The 19,395-nt window shown below is 32.3% G+C and overlaps 1 protein-coding gene across 1 annotated transcript in view; it reads right to left on the reverse strand.

Moving 5' to 3' along the window:
• LOC148951111 (metaxin-1) overlaps nt 1-19,395 on the reverse strand; it is a 54,384-nt gene that overhangs the window by 29,412 nt on the left and 5,577 nt on the right. The window lies entirely within an intron of this gene.

The following is a 19,395-nucleotide window of genomic DNA, read 5'->3' on the forward strand; positions in this document are numbered from 1 at the left end:
CTTTAAGTTATGAAATTTGCACATTGTTTACGAATAGTATTTGTTATTGGGATGTAGGCATACATTTTCGGGGGGGGGGGGGGAAACTTTCTGTGAACTCCTAATGGGAAATTATACACTAGGGAAATTTGCCAGAATTCTTATACAAAATTCTTTTCATGTCTTACTTTCTCTTTTCCGTCTCAATTTTACACGCAGAGTGGTTAAAAGTAATTGTCCGGGGTAAATTTTCGCCAGGATTGAATTGTCTTATTTCCGTGGGAGGGGGTATCTCCGTGGAGGTGGGGCCAGATTTCCTGAAATTATTTAAAAAACAATCAGAAATTAAACTAAAAAACACAAGTTTTTTAAAAAGCCAAGTAAGGAGCAACATTAAAACTTAAAACGAACAGAAATCATTACGTATGTACAGGGAGTTGACCCCTCCTGAGCACCCCGCTCTTTACGCTAAAGTTTGAATTTTATCCCAATTCTTTAACAATAACTCCTGAAACACAAGGACCGTTTAATTAGAACAATAAGATCCTTTTTAGAAGTACTAAAAAACTTTAGAATATAATTTTATTTTAAAAATTTCTTTCACAGCATGTTTGCTGAATTTGAATTTTACGTAAAAAAAAAGCACTATATATATATATATATATATATATATATATATATATATATATATATATATATATATATATATATATATATATATATATATATATATATATATATATATATATATATATATATATATATATATATATATATATATATATATATATATATATATATATATATATATATATATATATATATATATATATATATATATATATATATATATATATAGGCTATATCATCAAAAGAACGTGACGTTCACGACAAACATAATTCATTGTAAAAAATATATATGAAAAAGGTCAACACCTAATTAAAAAGTCAAAATAAAAACAAAATAGAAAACTTAAATTAATGGAAATAATTAAAAAAAAAATATGATGAGTCAAAAATTTAGTTAAAAAGTCAAAAAGGAAAAAAATAAATAGATAACAATAAAATAAACACTAGTTTTCCTGGCTATTGCATAACTCAACAAAACTGGGAACAAAACTCTTCCGATGTCTTTCATGTTTAGCGGAGATGGGAGTCAGTTTGGGGACTTTTTGGGATTTTACACGGGACGGTCCCTTGCGGGCGGGAAGGTAGGGTTCGGGGATGATGGAACGTAATCGAGCAACAGACAGTGTCTTGGTACCGAAACGAAGGCATATGAGGCTCCTTCTCTCGGCCAACGTGGTGAGCTTGAACTTACCTAGAAGATAATGACATGGAACCTTCCCTTCAGCATTTATGATTCCAAGTGATCGTTTTTGGACATTTTCAATCTTATAAATATGCTCTGAAGAAAGACCAAAATGCCACACTGGACAAACAAACTACAGTATTGGCCGAATAAAAGAACAATGAAGTTGGAGAAGATCCTTAGGGGGGCAAGAACATTTTAACAAAAGTCTTAGAACGGAAAGTGAAAGGGAAGCCTGTTTGAGGATGTTTTGAACATGGGCATCCCGTTTCAAGTCATCGATAATAGTCAACCCAAGAAGTTTAATGCACGTGACAGAGATTTTGGGAGGAATGGGGCTTGTGAAAAAAGGGAGTGATTTTAAAAATTAACTGCCATAACTGACGATTTATTATCATTAACTTTGATCTTCGACAAAGGAGCCTCCTGGGTGACATCGTCAAGTTATGTCATAATTGAACTTTCTATACTTCGTCGACAAACTTCGGGTGAAGAGAAGTCAGCCAAGCGCTTCCATTACTGTGTGTGGTCTGTAACGAGGCTATTAATCATTATCGAAAATAAAACTGAACCCATCCGAGTTTCCTGAGGTACTTCAAAAAAGATAGGAATGGGATCGGTATAGATATTTTTATTTTTAAGCTCTCGAAAACAATTTGTTGAAAAGTTGGCAGCAGTTTTAACTAGAAAGGGACTCACTTAAAACTCTATCAGCAGTTTATTTAAAAAGATTTTACGGTCAATTTGGTTAAGTGCTTTCAGGAGATCAATTAATAAGATTAAATCAAGTACCGGGGTTTCCCAGGTATTAAGAATGATGCCGAGAAGACTAACAAGGTAATGTGAAGTAGATGTCTCCTTCGGGTTTCCGAATTGTTGTAAGTCAATAAGTTCAAGAATCTCTGCCTTTAACCAATTTGCAATGAAACCCTCATAAATTTTTGAAAAAACTGGAGTTAAGGTGATTGGTCGAACTCCAGTAAAACCATTCATACCTCCCTTCTTTTGGATTGGAGTAATATAGCCCAGCTTTCAGCATGAAGGGTAACATCTAGAATTCCTAATATCATTAAAAATACTAGCAAAGGGTGTTGATAGTTTATCAGGGAATGCTTTTATTAGATCAATTGGGATATCAATGGGACAAATACTAGTTTTTTTCAGTTTCTGTATTTTTTCTATTATTTGCTTCGCCAAAATTTCCGGGATTTTGTCTTTTAGAGTTTCAGGGATTAGCTGATTTTCCGAGAGAGAGAGAGGGGGGGGGGAACGTTTGCACAATGCTAACTAGGTGTTTATTAAGCTCATTTGCTGTCTGTTCAGGCGGTTCATCCAGAAGAAAATCAAGGTTTTTGCACGACTGACCCCCTATTTCTTTCACTTTCTTAAATAATTGCTGAGGTTTGCTCTGTTTTAAGTAATTTAATTTATTCTTACCATAACGCAAAGCTGCATGTATTTCCTTCTTAATTTGTTTACGGAAGATTATCGTTTCCTCTTTCTTTCCAAGGCGAAAAAGTTTTATTTTCAAATGGATCAGTCCTTTTATTTTTTTATTAATGTAAGGTTTATCTGAGGAACATACCTTCTCCTGCTATTTATTTTTGTCATGTTTTTTTTTTTGCTTTGTCAATGATATTAGTTTAATATAAACTTTCTAGTACCACTTCATAGTAAGATTCGGGGGTTGAGTTGGACTGGAGTAAGATCTTCCCACACTGACTTATTGTTTACTGTTTAAGCACCAAGGACAGTGAAAATTAAATCTGTTGTTCGAATGGGTTAATGTAATGTTTGAACTGGTTATGCTAATGCGTTATTGAATTGGCCTTTAGGTATCCTTGGAAAAGCAAAATTACCTTTTAGGTTACCCCCTCCCTCCAACTTTTTCTCAAAATGACATTAAATATGCTTACGGCTGTACCAATCATACGCTATGCTTCCTCATAGACACGACGCGGTTTCCCCTGTGATACTCTATGGCCGATTATCGACACCACACGGCTGCACCATTTGAGAACTAAAGTTATATGAAACAACAACATAGCAAATTATAACATGGATCAAAGTGTAGAGTTAGAAATATCTTTTTATTGTGAGTGTGCCATTTGTAATGGCCACTATCATGACTTCAGTAATTCGTATGAAAGTAACGCAGCCAATTTAGAAACCATGGAAAATGAAACAGAAGAGGACAATCTGCATGAAATGAGCAGAAGAATCTTTGATGAAATGGTGAGAAAAAGGGCAGGCTCATCAGTTCCTGCAGTGGAAGAGAAGGACCATTATCACAAGAAACAATTCAAACAATGGACATCCTCTCCATTACCAGGAAGATCAGAAGCACAAGGAAGCTCTCACAAAAGGAGGTTCGATATAGCAGAAACGAAAGATAAAAAGAAGAGACAAAAACAAGATGGATATCTCTACAGAGGGCACTATCAAGAGAGAACACGATGAATTATGTTATGATGTAGATTCAGAATGTCTAAAGTTGTTCAACGATGTTAATAATGTATAATAATGTATGAAACATATTTTTATATTAATATTCAACATGTCATTACTTCAATAAAAATATACTATACAATACTTTGTTATATTTCCATTATTTTTAGAGTACGCTAGAAGCCCAAAAGCTTAGAATATCTATTAAAAAGTTGGAGATGTATGATATAAACAAACATGTAATATTTTAACAGCTAAGTTACGTAACAATTTCCATGTTTCATTTGCATGCAATAGACACCGAGATTTTTATGACTCCTCTCCACAATGAATTCTACGGGTTGACTCCTCCGCAAAATGAATTCAAATGGTTTTGGGACTCCTCCCCCTAGTCATAAGTCTTTCTAACCTTGAGCAAAGATATAAAAGTTGACGATGAAGTACTTCTCTGCTCAAATATTACATTAATAGCTTCCAGAATAATAGGACTATATGACACAAAATATACTAGTTTAAAAAAATCATCTTGTGGTATTATATTTGAATGTGCATTTTTATTATTGTCTATGGAACTCGAAGAAATTGACTGATATCATTGGATAGTGAACTATAATATGTTTGAGTATGGTAAGAGCTTATGGAGTACTGCATAACACCGTACAAACAGACTGGGATTCTACGATACAGTGATTGCACCACATAATAAAAGTGGTCATGAACTGAGAAATGTTCAGGAAGAAGTCACTGAAATTTGCAGCTTTTCGGGGTTGTAGCATTATACGTAAAGGGTAACGTACCTACAAATAAAGTTTTAATTAGAAACTGTGACCCTAGGATTCCACTTTTCAATTTAGAAGAAATTAAGTGTCCTAAATTTGAAGGGGTTATATCATGGGATCCTCGTTTGTGGATGTTTAACAGTGAAGTTTAAGTATTATTTTAATTAGAGATTATGAAAAAATTGTAAGTAAGTAACCAACTGTTTCTCGTATTCATCTCTGGGATGCACAATGCCACCATTTTATTCAAGAAATTATGAAAAAATGGTGATTTAGCAACAAACTATTTTTTGTAATCACCTCTTGAATACACAATACAGAAATTTTATTTGTGAAATTTTGAAAAAATTGAAAGTAAGTTGCAAACTCTTTCTTGAATTTACCTTTTGGATACACAATGCAGAAATTTCCTTCAAGAAATCATGAGAAATTGTAAGTAAGTAACAACCTCATTTTTGAACTCACCTCTTGGATACACAATTCAGAAATTTCATTCAAGAAATTATGAAAAAATTGTAAGTAACAAACTCTTTCTTGAATTCACCTCTTGGATACTCAATAAGGAAATTTAATTCAAGAAATCATGAAAAATTGTAAGTAAGTATAAAACTATTTCTTGAATTTGCCTCTTGGATACACAATACAGAAATTTTATTCAAGAAATAACGAAAAATTGTAAGTAAGTAACCAACTGTTTCTTGAATTCACCTTTTGGATACACAATACAGAAATTTCAGTCAAAAAACTATGTAAAAATTGTAAGTCAGTAACATATTCTGTGCTGAATTCAGATCTTGGATGCACAATACAGAAATTTTATTCGAGAAATTACCAAAAATTGTAAGTAACAACATCTTCCTTAAATTTACATCTTTACTGCACAATACAGAAATCTCATTCGAGTAATTACGAAAAAAATGTAAGGAGGTAACCGACTGATTCTTGAATTCGCCTCTTAGACGGACAATAAAGAAATCACATTCGAGGAATTATAACAAAATCGTAAGTAAGTATACAAACTCTGTTTGGAATATACCTCTTATATGCACAATATGTATATTTAATTTAATAAACTATTAAACATTTCGATCTAGCAGCCAATCGTGTTTTGGATTTCCATTTGTGACGCATGATAGCGCGCTTTCATTGAATAAACATTGAAAAATTGTGAGTAAGAAATAAATTGTTTTTTGTATTCGCCACTTGGGTACTGCATATAGGAATTTCATTCGAAAAACATTGAAAAAATTGCAAGTAAGTAAAAAGCTCTTTCTTGAATTCACCACTTGGATACACAATGCAGAAATTTCATTCAAGAAATCATGAACAATTGGAAGTAAGTAGCAAACTCTTTTTAAATTCACCTCTTGTATGTACAATGCAGAAATTTCTTCATGAATTTATGAAAAATTGCAAGTAAGTTACTAACTCTCTTGAATTCACCTTTTGGATACACAATACCGAAATTTCATCCAAGAAGTCACGAAACAATGTAAGTAACAAACTATTTTTGAATTCACCTATTGGATACATAATGCAGAAATTTCATTCAAGAAAGAATGAAAAAATTATAAGTAAGTAACAAACTCTTTCTTGAATTCACCTCATGGATACACAATATGGAAATTTCATTAAAGAAATTATTAAAAAATTGTAAGTAAGTAAAAAACTTTTTCTTGAATTCACCTCTTGGATGAACAATACAGAAATTTCATTCAAGAAATTATGAACAATTGTAAGTAAGTAACAAACTCTTTCTTGAATTCACCTCTTGATACACAATATTGAAATTTCATTCAAGAAATTATGAAAAATTGTAAGTAAGTAACAAACACCTTCTTTAATTCACCTCTTGGATACACAATGCAGAAATTTCATTAAAAAAATCATGAAAATTTTAAGTAAGTAACAAACTCTTTTTGAATTCACCTCTTGGATACACAATACAGAAATTTCATTCAAGAAATTATGAAAAAATTCTAAGTAAGTAACAAACTTTTGAATTCACCTCTTGGATGCACAATACAGAAATTTCATTCAAGAAATTATGAAAAAATTGTAAGTAAGTAAAAACTTTCTTGAATTCACCTCATGGATACAAAATATGGAAATTTCATTCAAGAAATTATGAAAAATTGTAAGTAACAAACTCTTTCCTGAATTCACCTCTTGGATAAACAATACAGAAATTTTATTCAAGAAATTATGAAAAATTGTAAGTAAGTAACAAACTCTTTCTTGAATTCACCTCTTGTATACACAATATAGAAATTTCATTCAAGAAATCATGAAAAATTGTAAGTAAGTAACAAACTCTTTTTTTGAATTCACCTCTTGGATACACAATACAGAAATTTGATTCCAGAAATTATGAAAAAAATCTAAGTAAGTAACAAACTTTTGAATTCACCTCTTGGATGCACAATACAGAAATTTCATTCAAGAAATTATGAAAAACTTGTAAGTAAGTAACAAACTCTTTCTTGAACTCACCTCTTCTATGCACAATATTGAAATTGCATTCAAAAAATCATGAAAAATTTAAGTAAGTAACAAACTCTTTTTTTGAATTCACCTCTTGGATACACAATACAGAAATTTGATTCCAGAAATTATGAAAAAAATCTAAGTAAGTAACAAACTTTTGAATTCACCTCTTGGATGCACAATACAGAAATTTCATTGAAGAAATTATGAACAATTGTAAGTAAGTAACAAACTCTTTCTTGAATTCACCTCTTGTATACACAATATTGAAATTTCATTCAAAAAATCATGAAAAATTTAAGTAACAAACTCTTTTTTTGAATTCACCTCTTGGATACACAATACAGAAATTTGATTCCAGAAATTATGAAAAAAATCTAAGTAAGTAACAAACTTTTGAATTCAGCTCTTGGATACACATTACAGAAATTTTATTCCAGAAATTATGAAAAACTTGTAAGTAAGTAACCAACTCATTCTTGAACTCACCTCTTGTATGCACAATATTTAAATTTCATTCAAAAAATCATGAAAAATTTAAGTAAGTAACAAACTCTTTTTTTGAATTCACCTCTTGGATACACAATACAGAAATTTGATTCCAGAAATTATGAAAAAAATCTAAGTAAGTAACAAACTTTTGAATTCACCTCTTGGATACACAATACAGAAATTTCATTCAAGAAATTATGAAAAAATTGTAAATAAGAAAAAACTTTCTTGAATTCACCTCATGGATACAAAATATGGAAATTTCATTCAAGAAATTATGAAAAATTGTAAGTAACAAATTCTTTCTTGAATTCACCGCTTGGATAAACAATACAGAAATTTCATTGAAGAAATTATGAACAATTGTAAGTAAGTAACAAACTCTTTCTTGAATTCACCTCTTGTATACACAATATTGAAATTTCATTCAAAAAATCATGAAAAATTTAAGTAAGTAACAAACTCTTTTTTTGAATTCACCTCTTGGATACACAATACAGAAATTTGATTCCAGAAATTATGAAAAAAATCTAAGTAAGTAACAAACTTTTGAATTCAGCTCTTGGATGCACAATACAGAAATTTCATTCAATAAATTATGAAAAAATTGTAAGTAAGTAACAAACTCTTTCTTGAATTCACCTCTTGTATACACAATATTTAAATTTCATTCAAAAAATCATGAAAAATTTAATTAAGTAACAAACTCTTTTTTTGAATTCACATCTTGGATACACAATATAGAAATTTGATTCCAGAAATTATGAAAAAAATCTAAGTAAGTAACAAACTTTTGAATTCACCTCTTGGATGCACAATACAGAAATTTCATTCAAGAAATTATGAAAAAATTGTAAGTAAGAAAAAACTTTCTTGAATTCACCTCATGGATACACAATATGGAAATTTAATTCAAGAAATTATGAAAAATTGTAAGTAAGTAACTAACTCTTTGTTGAATTCACCTCTTGGGTACAGAATACAGAAATTTCATTAAATAGATTATGAAAAATTGTAAGTAAGTAGCAAATTCTTTGTTGAATTTACCTCTTGGATGCTAAATATTGACATTTCATTCAAGAAACTATTAAACATTGTAAGTAAGTAACACACACTTTGTTTAATTCACCTCTTGGATACACAATACAGAAATTTCATTGAAGAAATCATGAAACAATTTAAGGAAGTACCGAAATCTTTTTGAATTCACCTCTTGGATATACAATACCGAAATTTCATTAAAGAATTTGCGACAAAATTGTAAGTAAGAGACAAAATCTTTCTTAAATTCACCTCATGGATGCACAATATGGAAATTTCATTCAATAAATTATGGAAAATTGTAAGTAACTAACAAGCTTTTCTTGAATTCAACTCTTGGGTACAGAATACAAAAATTTCATCCCATAAATTATGAAATAAATGTAAGCAAGAAACTAACTCTGTCTTAAATTTACCTCATGGAAAAACAATATAGAAATTTCACTCAAGAAATTATGAAAAATTGTAAGTAAGTAACAAATTTTTTCTTGAATTCACCTCTTGGATAAACAATACAGAAATTTCATTCAAGAAAATATGAAAAATGTAAGTAAATAACAATCTCTTTCTTGAATTCGCCTCTTGTATACACAATATGGAAAATTCTTTTAAGAAATTAAGAAAAATTGTAAGTAAGTAACAAAATCCTTCTTTAATTCACCTCTTGGATACACAATGCAGAAATTTCATTCAACAAATTATGAAAAAATTGTAAATAAGCAACAAACTCTTTCTTGAATTCATCTCTTGGATACACAATACAGAAATTTCGTTCAAGAAATTATGAAAAAATTATAAGTAGGTAACGAACTCTTACTTGAATTCATCTCTTGGATACAAAATACAGAAATTTCATTCAAGAACTTAAGAAAAATTGTAAGTAAGTAACAAACACACAATACAGAAATTTCATTCAAGAAATTATGAAAAAATTTTAAATAAGTAACAAACTCTTTCTTGAATTCGACTCTTGGATACACAATACAGAAATTTCTTCTCCAACATGCTGAATCTGAAAGTGTAATTTTCTTGGAGATTCTTTGACCTTTCAGGGTTAATTTACACTAGGCTACGTGCGCGTGCACGTAGCCTAGTGTAAATTAACCCTAAAAGGTCAAAGAATCTCCATGAAAATTACACTTTCAGATTCAGAAAGTTGGAGAAGAATTTTCTGTATTGTTTATCCAAAAGGTAAATTAAAAAGAGTTTGTAACTTACTTGCAATTTTTACATAATTTCTTGAATGAAATTTCCATATTGTGTATCCATGAGGTGAATTCAAGAAAGTGTTTGTTTCTTACTTACATTTTTCAGAATTTCTTGAATAAAATTTCTGTATTGTTTATCCAAGAAGTGAATTCAGGAAAAAACTTGTTACTTCTTCACAATTATTCCGTAGTTTATAGAGTGAAATTTCCATATTTTTTACCCATGAGGTAAATTTAAAAAAGAGTTAGTCATTTGATTAAATTTTTCTCAGAGTCTTAGGGATAAAATTTTTGTTTTCTGTATCCAAGAGTTAAATTCAAAAAGAGTTTGCTACTTACTTAAATTGTTCTATGATTTTTTTAATGAAATTTCTGCATCGTGCATCCAAGAGGTGAATTCAAGAAATAGTTTGTTACTTGAAGTTTTTTCATAGTTTCTCGAATGAAATTCCTGTATGGTGCATACAAGAGGTGAATTCAAGAAAGAGTTTGTTACTTATTTTCAATTTTTTCATAGTTTCTTGATTGAAATCGCGGTATTGTGTATCCAAGAGGTGAATTCAAGAAACGATTGGTTGCTTACTTAAAGTTTCTCACAACTCGAATTAAATGTCTTTATTGTGTATCCAAGAGGTGAATTCAAGAAAGAGTTTGTTACTTACAGTTTTTTTATAATTCCTTGAATAAAATTTCTATATTATGCATTCAAAAGGTGAATTCAAGAAAGAGTTTGTTACTTACTTACAATTTTTTCGTAACTTCTTGAATGAAATGTCTGTACTGTGTATTCAAGAGGCGAATTGAAGAACGAGTTTGTTACTTAGTTACAATTTTTTCATAATTTCTCGAATGAAATTTCTGTATTATGCATCCAAGAGGATGCATAATACAGAAATTAATTACTTACAATTACTTACAGTTTTTCATAGTTAGTTAAGTTTGTTACTTACTTACAATTTTTTCATAGTTTCTTGATTGAAATTTCTTTATTGTGTATCCAAGGGGTGAATTCAAGATAAAGTTTGTTACTTACTTACAATTTTTTCATAATTTCTTGAATAAATTTCTGTATTGTGTATCCAAGAGGTGATTTCAAAAATGAGTTTGTTACTTACTTAAAATTTTCCATGATTTCTTGAATGAAATTTCTGCATTGTGCATCCAAGAGGTGAATTCAAGATAGAATTTGTTACTTACTTACAATTTTTTCATAATTTCTTGAATGAAATTACCTTATTGTGTATCGAAGAGGTGAATTCAAGATAAAGTTTGTTACTTACTTACAATTTTTTCATAATTTCTTTAATGAAATTTCTGTATTGTGTATCCAAGAGGTGAATTCAAAAAAGAGGCTGTTACTTACTTACAATTTTTTATGATTTTCAATGAAACTTCTGCTTCGTGTATGCAAGAGGTGTATTCAAGAAAGAGTTAGTTACTTACTCACAATTTTTTCATAATTTCATGATCAAAATTGCTGAATTTTGTATACAAGAGGTAAACTCAACAAATAATTGTTTACTTACTTACAATTTTTCATATTTTCTTGATTTAAATTTCTGTATTGTGTATCCAAGAGGTGAAATCAAGAAACAGTTGGTTACTAACTTACAATTCTTTCATAATTTCTTGAATGAAATTTCGGTATTGTGTATCCAAGTGGTGAATTCAAGAAAGAGTTTGTTACTTACTTACAATTTTTCATAATTTCATGAATGAAATTTCAGTGTTTGTATCCAAGAGGCGAATTCAAGAAAGAGTTTGATACTTACAATTTTTTTCATAATTTTTTGAATGAAATTTCTGTAGTGTTTATTCATGAGGTGAATTCAAGAAAGAGTTTGTTACTTACTTACAATTTTTCATAATTTCTTGAGTGAAATTTCGGTATTGTGTATCCAAGTGGTCAATTCAAGAAAGAGTGGTATTTACTTACAATTTTCTCATAATTTCTTGGATGAAATTTCCGTGTTGTGTGTCGGTATTGTGTATCCAAGTGGTCAATTCAAGAAAGAGTTTGTTATTTACTTACAATTTTCTCATAATTTTTTGGATGAAATTTCCGTGTTGTGTGTCCAAGAAGCGAATTCAAGAAGGAGTTTTTTAATTACTTACAATTTTTTTCATAATTTCCTGAATGAAGTTTCGGTATTGTATATCCAAGTGGTGAATTCAAGAAAGAGTTTGTTACTTACATTACAATTTTCCCATAGTTTCCTGGATGAAATTTCCGTGCTGTGTGTCCAAGAGGCAAATTTAAGAAGGAGTTTGTTACTTACTTACAATTTTTCATAAGTTCTTGATCGAATAGAACTATTTTAAAGAATAAAGACGAGTTAAGCTTAAAGATATTTATTGCTTAAACATATTAAAAAAGATTGTTTTTGAAAAAACACATATTTACATAATAATAATACTTAAAGTTCACTGTTAAACATCCAAAAACGAGGATCCCGTGATATAGAATAATTTGTACCGTGTCTTATGCACCTATCACGATCAGATATGTCCCTAGGCAGTCACTGCGCGAAGAACCTAACCTGCTCTTCAGGACGGTGATAAGCCCCTTCAAATTTAGGACACTTAGATTCTTCTAATTTGAAAAGTGGAATTCTAGGGTCACAGTTTCGAATTTAAACCTTATCTGTAGGTTCGTTACCCTTTACGTATAGTGCTTCAACCCCAAAAAATCTTCAAATTTCACTGAGTTTTTGCTGAAAATTTTCAGTTCTTGACCACTTTTATTATGTGGTGTAATCACTGTATCGTAGGATCCCAGTCTGTTTATACGGCGTAATGTAGTACTCCATAAGCTTTTATCTTACTCAAACATATTATAGTTCCCTATCCAATGATAACAGTCAATTTCTTCGAGTTCCATAGACAACAATAAAAATGCACATTCAATATAATACCAAAAGATGATTTTTTCAACCCAATAAATTCTGTGTCATATCGTCCTATCATTCTGGAAGCTATTAATGTAATATTTGAGCAGAGAAGTACTTCATCAAACTTTTATATCTTTGCTCCAGGTTAGAAAAACTTATGACTAGGGGGAGGAGTCCTAAAACCATCTGAATTCATTGTATGGAGGAGTCATAAAACCAGTAGAGTTCATTGTGGGGGGGGGGAGTCATAAAACTCTCGGTGTCTATTACATGCGAATGAAACATGGAAATTGTTACGTAACTTAGCTTGTAAAATGTTACATGTTTGTTAATATCATACATCTCTAACTTTTTAATAAATATTCTAACCGTTTGAGGTGCTAGTGTACTCTAAAACTAATGGAAATATAACAAAGTAATGTATAGTATATTCTTAATGAAGTAATGATATGTATAATATTAATATAAAAATATATTTCATACATTATTATACATTATTAACATTGTCAAACAACTTTAGACATTCTGAATCTACATCATAAAATAATTCATCGTGTTCCCTCTTGATAGTTCCCTCTGTAGATATATCCATCTTGTCTTTGTCTCTTCTTTATATCTTTCTTTTCTGCTATTTCGAACCTCTTTCTGTGAGAGCTTCCTTGTGCTCCTGATCTTCCTTGTAAGGGAGAGGATGTCCATTGTCTGTATTGTTTCTTGTGATAATGGTCACTCTCTTCCACTGCAGAAACTGATGAGCTTACCCTTTTTCTCCCCATTTCATCAAAGATTCTTCTTCTCATTTCATGCAGATTGTCCTCTTCTATTTCATTTTCCATGATTTCTAAATTTGCTGCATTACTCTCATACGAATTACTGAAGTCATGATAGTGGCCAGTGGCCATTACAAATAGCACACTCACAATAAAAAGATATTTCTAACTCTACACTTTGATCCGTGTTATAATCTGCTATGTTGTTGTTTGATGTAACTTTAGTTTTAAAATGGTACAGGCGTGTGGTGTCGATAATCGGTCATAGAGTACCACAGAGAAAACCGCGTCGTGTCTATGAGGAAGCAGAGCGTATGATTGGTACAGCCGTAAGCATATTTAATGTCATTTTGAGAAAAAGTTGAAGGGAGGGGGTAACCTAAAAGGCAATGTTACTTTTCCAAGGATACCTAAAGGCCAATTCATTAACCCATTAGCATACTCAATTCAAACATCACATTAACCCATTCGAACAACAGATTTTATTTTCACTGTCCACGGTGCTTTAACAGTAAACAAAAAGTCGGTGTGGGAGGATCTTACTCCAACTCAACCCCCAAATCTTACAATGAAGTGGTACTAGAAAGTTTATATTAAACTAAAATTATCGACAAAGCGAAAAAAAATGACAAAAATCAAAGTTTTGCCCTCGCAATCAAATTATCCTATTTGTGTGGGAGGGTCTCAGCCCAACTCAACCCTTGAATCTAACTATGAAGTGGTACTTGAAAGGTTATATTAAACCATTAACACAGGAAAAAAAACAATGCAAAAAAATCACTGTGTTGCCCCGCAACCACAATATTCTATTTGTGTGGGAGGATCCCATCCCCAACTCCCACAGGGGAAAAAACAATACAAAAAAAATCCAAGTGTTGCCCCGCGATTACATTATTCTGTTTGTGTGGGAGGATCCCATCCCCAACTCGCACCCAATGAGCCCTTGGGTCATCCCCCACCCCCTACCGCCCCAAAAAATACACTAGCTAATTCTGAAAAAGAATGGCATAAGAATCTATCCCAATAAGTCCTTGAATTATCTCCCCCTCCCTAAAAATATTAAAGTTTTCATAAGTCACCTAAGGAGTAAAGCCGAGTTAAGTCACAAAATCTTCTTGACATTGCTAACCGTTTCCATAGATTGACACCAGTGATGTTATTCTGACTTTTAAGTCAAGTTGCCTAAGACTTATCATCCTCTCAGACTTACCTTAACTGGTAAGCACTTTTAACTCTTTTATCCCTTTCATACAATCCAATTAAAAACAAGAATATTACTGAGCTTTGTTTCACCCCTATGAAAATGATATAGTCTTATATCATTTCTGGACCAGATGCAAAAATGTACCCAATGGGCCCTTGAATCATCCCCCACCCCCCAATAATATCCAATTAAAAATACGGATATTACTGAGTTTTGTTTCACCCCTATGAAAATGATGTGACTTTTTATTATTAATAGATACCGCTAATAATGCAATCACTTCTAGATAAGATGTAAAAATGTACCCAATGTAGAAGTATGTTTACAGAAAATTTACGCTTGAACAATTATTCGCATCAAGAGAGATAACATGATGAATTATTTTATGAAACTGATTCAAAAGATGAAACGTATATTGAACCTGTAGGTGACATCCCATTTTTTAACATCCCTACGCTGACTTTCCCCTCCCGACAAACTTTCTTCTTTTGGCTCAGTGACAAACTATCTGCCTTCATTTCAATTAATAACTCTATTTATTTTTTTAAACTCATCTTAAAAATAAAACTTCACCTAAAATGTCCTTCTGAACTCGACCTGCAAAAATAAAAAAAAATTTAAAAAAAAGGCTTAAAATGAACGAAGTTTAAACTCTGTATATTCACCTGAAATTTAATTTCTGTGTCTAGTTTGCGCTAGGAGCAAAGAACAATTCAACGTTTCGTAAACGACTTTCAAACTGTAACTAACCGCTTTAAATTAGTCGATCAGAAAATGTGCTTGAAAATCGATATTTCGAAGTGTTTTAATTTTTAAAGTGGTGGTAATTTCTTTTTTAATATTGATTTTATTGCTGGATGTTTGCATAAACAGTGGAAGTGCCTAAGGTTAGTAAATAGAAAAGTTATTATGAGGAAACATTTTAGGCCATGGGAGACTTTTAAAAGATATCATTCTAAATGATATATTTGATAATATTGATCAAAAAAGTGTCAGAAATGAATGTTCAAAGCGTTCGCTTATCTAAGTCCCGAAAGATAAGGTCTGATATGACGTTCTGATGAATTTTTTCTTACACATTTATAACTCTTAATGGGCCTCTATATTGAAAATTGGGGGGTGTTCTCAAAAAGTTGGAGGGGAGACCCCTTGGTGGTTGGGAAGGGGGAACCCCTTGGTGGTTGGGGAGGGGGGGGGGGGCCCCTTGGAGGTTGAGGTCCTTGATGGTTAGGGTCATTGGTGCTTAAGACCCTTATGGTTCATACCCATAATCGTCTCACTAGTTGATTTCTAAGGATTTCTAAGGATTGTTCTGAATTTCTTTATTAAAATTCTTTTCTTGGCACCTACATCTTTATTAGTATCAACTTTTTTAGTATACTAGAATGCGAAAACATATTTTATATTGACAACACTGCTTAAATGGTACTTGTGTATTATGCAGAACACAGTCGAGAAGTAAAGCCATGTCAAGTCACAAGGTTATTTTGACATTGATGGCTCTATTACTTGCAACTTTTTAGAATACTTCATAGCCAAACAATATTTTATATCGCCCAAATCCCATATTGTGTACTTGTCTATTATAAAGACCACAGCAGAGTATTAAAGCTAGGTCATATCACGTGATCTTTTCTTGGCGCCTATGACTCTATTACTTCAACTCTTTAGCATACTCCAGTGCTAAACAATATTTTATTTGCTACATGTTTATTATACAGAACACAGCCATGAAGTAAAGCTAATTCAACTGACATGTCTCACTCTGTTTCACCCAAATCCTCCTCTAAAATGTCTCAAACTGTTTCGCCCAAATAATCCCCTAAAATGTCTCAAACTGTTTCGCTCAAATAATCCCCTAAAATGTCAATTAATCTCTGACGATTCCTTTGTCCTGGCAACTGTGCACTGATACATTTAAATTCCCTTGAAGCCTATTTTTCTGTCATGAATTCTTACACAATCGAAGCTCTATAAGTTCAACGTAATTCATTGTCTGTATCAATTACACATCATCATATTACGTAAATTTAAGTTTAGGTTTGAAACGCTAACAATATAAACAATGTCCCCAGGTGGAATTGTGACATAACAGATAATACGTAGGTTGATTACGACAACATCCTTTTACATAAATTCATGGTAAATTCATTGGAGGTCAAGTGATGTCACTTTGTACAGTATTTCTAGCCCTCTGATTGGCTTAGAAATAGGCGTATGATCTTGCATAAATTATGTTCGTCCTGTAATCATGGAGGGCTCCCTACTACTTGCATTGTTTGCAAAACTTGCAGAAACCACTATCAAAATGATTGCAGATCACATTTTCCTTTCTACTTATTTATACATTTATTGCCCTTTTATCCATCACTTTCGTAATATTTTCAAAAATAGTAACAATGTCATCGACTGATAATGACTTCTCCATAATCTTGTTAATCCTTTCGTTTAGTTCATTAACACCTGATAATTTATGTAAAAAACCGGAAGGCACAGGACTATTGACAAACTCGAGGGCGTCATCAGCAGTAATACTACACGTAGGTATTTATATGCTCTCGTGGGACATTTTGCAATTAATGCTATATTTGCTGAACTCTGATAATTGATCCCCTAGTGTAGTAATAATTGCTTCGTTATTTTTTAAGTCCTCTTGTAATTTGGTGATTTTTGATTTGAGGGTTACTTGACTGTTTTCTAGATTGTAGAGTTCATCATCCATAAGAAGGCGGTGGGAATTGTGGGAGTTGATATTGTCACTTAATTTTTTAATTTCCACATCATGTTCATGGAGTATATTGTTACCAATTTTTTGGTCATTGAGAAATATGTCAACTTTTTTTTTCAAATCTTGTAGGGCTACTTCATGGTCTGAATTTTTCTCTAACTGAGAATTGTATTTAGCTTGGAGATCAGCCAGCTGTTTGATATGTTTAACACAGTCAACATAAGTGGGGACTTGGGAAGCTTGATTTTTTGAAATTGGTTTTGGGGTTGTAGGTTTTGGGACAGACTTGGGTGTAGAGCGTGGTTTAGAGCCAGGGGGTAGAGAAAGTGGTGTTAAAGGTGGTTCAGGGTCATCATTCAAAGAACGGGGGGACTGGCAGTTTACTCACCACATTGTTTTCTCTCCTCAATAGAAATGCCTGCAAACTTTGGATGAAACCACTGTTGACACCGACTGCACTGCACTGTTCCACTAGCGGCACGAAGTCTGCACTCTGGTCATGTGGATAGCATGGGCCGACATAATAGTGAAACAAAAAATCCAGATAATATAGCTCGAAACTGGTCAATGACTGAAATTGGGATTATAGCAACTTCCGAAACAGGTTTTACAAATTTAACCCAGCATAGATGTTTACAGGTCAAATACCAAAAAGAGACTGAGCAAGATGTTGAGGAGGGGATAGGGATTATGAATCCCTTTTTCCAATTTTGCGGATACTGGCCTAACCTTGTAATCTTGTTGAATATACAGAGCACCCAAAAATTCAGGAAAAACCTTAATGAGGTCAACAGGAATATCGAGTGGTGTAATACTGGTCCTCTTCAGTTTCATCCATTTGAGGCAAACTTGGGATTCTGTGATGATTAGGAAATCTATAAGATCTGGAGATGGAAGCAGAAAATCCTGCGAGTTTAGTTACTGAACAATCACTGCCAGGTTATTGTTTAGGCAATCTGCAGTTTCTTTGTCCGGCTCATCACAGCCAAAATCCAGGCCAGTCTGCGCTTTACCTGTCATTTGCTTTATCCTTTTGTACCGCTGTCCAGGCTTAGAATCCAATAAATGAGATACTTCCTTTTGGTAGTACAACGCCGCTACCTGGCGGGTCATTCCTCTGATTTTATTCTTCAGGGTAGTAGCTTCCTTATGTTTTTGTTCCTGAAAAGTTGTCTAATTTTCCTGCTTAGTGCTTCGATTTCTTTTGTAACGTATGGACGATCTGCTGAAAAACGTTTCTTAACTTTTTCAGGAAAATAGAAATGGTACTTGCCAAGAAGTTTTTCATGAAAAGTTGTGGCCGTTTTATCAGCATTAGCCGTATAAATTATAACATCCCGTTTTACAGTTGTGAGCCAATTGCCAAAACCAAACAATCCCCTGTTTGTGATTGACCGACAGTTTTTTCTGTAGTGTACGATTACCTGGCAGGGGAAGGCCTTGCTTGGTGCAATTGAAGCTCAAGCCCTACTTTCATAACATGAGAAAGAAGAGAGGTTTTGGATCTAACATTTATTTCTTCACAACATGAGAGACTGATAAAGGATTGGCAAGTGAGCAATCTTCCATCATTCTCAGACCATTGAATAATAAGATTCAAAAAAGATATATCCCAATAACAAAGTAGACTTCTTAGGGATATAAAGAGAACAAATTGGCACACCTATGACCAAGTTTTAGCCAAAAAACTTGTCAATCTGCCTCCCAGCCCTGGAATAACTGAAGAGGATCTAGGCTAAGATGCAGAAACTCAAAGAAGAAATGAACAGTGCATTTAAACAAGCAACCCATCCAAAACTTGTTGAAAAGGGGGACCAAGCCAACAACTGGTGGACTTTGGAATCAAGTCAAAGAACAAAACTGACCCAAAGGCTGCTAAGAACTGCTATTCAAACAAATAATCCTGAAGACTGGTATGCTTATTCGGAAGGGACTTTGTATCAAAGGATTTGTTGTAGAAACTTCAAAAAGGGCTCATTGGATTGGAAATTGGAATGGCTAGTGCCCTTTTTAATAGTTGAAAGTAATTGGAAGGCAACAGTTTTGTTAGTTTTGT

The sequence above is a fragment of the Artemia sp. Qi Xiang Cuo genome, chromosome 6, assembly GCF_049724085.1.
Source record: "Artemia sp. Qi Xiang Cuo chromosome 6, ASM4972408v1, whole genome shotgun sequence".
NCBI lineage: Eukaryota > Metazoa > Arthropoda > Branchiopoda > Anostraca > Artemiidae > Artemia > Artemia sp. Qi Xiang Cuo.